A 2,485-nucleotide genomic window follows, 5' to 3' on the forward strand; every position below is an offset into this window, starting at 1 on the left:
TGGCATCCTCGGCGGTGGTCACGCCACTCGGGTTGATGCATATGAGACCACTTCAGCACTGGCTTCAGACTTGAGTCCCGAGATGGGCATAGAGCCGCAGGGCACATCGCGTGACCATCACGCTGATCTGCCACCACCTGTTCAGCCCTTGGATAGACCTTGCATTTCTGCGGGCAGGGGTCCCCTTAGTGCAGGTGTCCAGGCATGTCGTGGTTACAACAGATGTCTCCAAGCGTGGCTGGGGTGCCGTGTGCAATGGGCGCACAGTCGCCGGCTCCTGGACAGGGCCATGACTGTGTTGGCATATCAGCTGCCTCGAGTTGCTGGCAGTATAGCTCGCCCTGTGGAGGCTTCGGCCGTTGATCCAGGACAAGCACATATTGGTCCGGATGGACAACACGGCGACGGTAGCATACATCAACCAGCAGCAGGTCACGCTCAGGGGAGAGTGGAGACTCCACCCCAGGTGGTCCAGCTGATTTGGGATCAATTTGATCAAGTGCAGGTAGACCTGCCCGTTCTGGTATGCCCTGACCGAGGCTTCCCTCAGCACAGATGCGCTGGCACACAGCTGGCCCCGGGGGCTACGCAAGTATGCATTCCCCCCAGTGAGCCTACTTGCACAGATGCTGTGCAAGGTCAGGGAGGACGAGGAGCAGGTTGTCCTAGTAGCACCTGACCAGGCTATGTGCCCAAGGTTCCCACGACCCCGTTTCGGGATCAGGTGGTGAACCTGCAAGCGCTGCCCCAGGAGGAGGCAGACCTAGCCTTGTCATTGCGGTGTCCGGTGCGTGCTTTGCGCATCTATTTGGATCGCACGCACTCTACTAGGAGTGTGGCGGCCTCCTGGGCTCTGACCAATGGCGCTTCTTTAGTAGACATCTGCAGAGCAGGGGGCTGGGCAACACCCAATACCTTCACGAGGTTCTACAATCTCCGGGTTGAGCTGGTCTCGTCCGTGTGTTGTCAGGTATGAGCAAGTAAGTTGCGGGACAGCTGGCCGGGTGTACTGCATGCGTATAGTGCCTTTCCCCTCCCGGAAGCGAAGACGTGCACTTTTTACTCCCAGTCGTGTTCACGACATCGTGGACCCTGGATGTCCTTCCTCCTTAGCCCTGTGGCAGGCAAGTTTGCAGAGAAACTCGTTGCCGGCCCAGTACGTGTGCTAACTTGGCCCTATACTGGGGTAGGTGCTCCAGATGCACTGGTTGCCCATATGTAAACCCGTGTGATGTAACTTCCGTGAGACGGTTCCCCCGTTGGTGAACCCACGTCTTCCTTGGGCAAAGGCCCCTCTGCCCCTGGTCACCGTGTTTGTAGAGCTCCTCCCCCCCGGGTAGGACCTACCACGGGGACTTCTCCACATGAGACACTGCCGACAAGACTCGGTAAGACTATGTGAAGTATTTCCACACAATTTCCTCCCCCTCAGTCCGACGCGGACACTATATGACCCCCAGCTGAACGATTTTTCCTTTTGGGGAGAAGAAAGTACAGAAGTTACTTTTGTACTTTTTTGCACAAGATTTGGTATGGTTACTGTTCTCATTGTGTTAGACAAAGTTCACTTGATTGTATTTGACTCTGCCCAACAGGAAGTCAGCCATGTTGGATGGAATCTGGGATTTTCACATTTTCCCGCGGTGTTTTGAGGGACTTACGATGGCTGAAAACTTATGAAAGTTTACACATATATTTGTCTTAGGACATCTTTTGATTTGATTTTGCAATTCAGCATAGACATGCCTCATTGGTTCCACAGCACCCCCTAGTTCATAAATGCTTAAAATTTAGATTTATATTTGGTATTGGGGGCTGATCACATGGATGTGACTATTGTGGGGCATGGTCATAGTGCCACCAACAGGCAGCAGGAAGTGTAACACTTTTTATAGACTTTGGAATAGCACTCTCATTTTTACCTGAATTGCTTCAGACTTGTTTACAATAATGTCAGGACAACGGTGATGTGAAATTGGTAACGATTTATTGATATCTTTTATAATGTTGCCATGGCAACACATTGAATGTTATTATTCCTTTTTATATATATTAGGTGTGTTTTGAGGCACTTGGAATGCTTAAATGTACATGACATTTGGCACACACATCAGAGTTGTTAACCATTAGGGCTGGGTAAAAGTTCACATGGTGGAGTCATGGGGGGGCTCTGTTTTGCCCCCTTTAAAATATGCATTTTTGGGATGCTCTGTAGCACACCTTTTTTCAGCTACAGTCTCTAAACTCGGTACATATATAGATCTCATCAAGCCAGACAACTTCGCGGTGACAGTCTTAAGCTCCGCCCAACAGGAAGTTGGCCAGGAAGTGGGTATAACTTGGTCATGCTTGGTCTGATCAGCTTCAAATTGTGAATGGTTACCAATGGGCCATTCCTAATTACACCAACATGGCAATTACGAGGCAGACACTGTATTCAGTTACACAATTTTTTATGTTATAGAAACACGGTTATGTTTGTGAA

This window comes from Myxocyprinus asiaticus, chromosome 38 (assembly GCF_019703515.2).
Source record: "Myxocyprinus asiaticus isolate MX2 ecotype Aquarium Trade chromosome 38, UBuf_Myxa_2, whole genome shotgun sequence".
In the NCBI taxonomy this organism is placed as follows: domain Eukaryota; kingdom Metazoa; phylum Chordata; class Actinopteri; order Cypriniformes; family Catostomidae; genus Myxocyprinus; species Myxocyprinus asiaticus.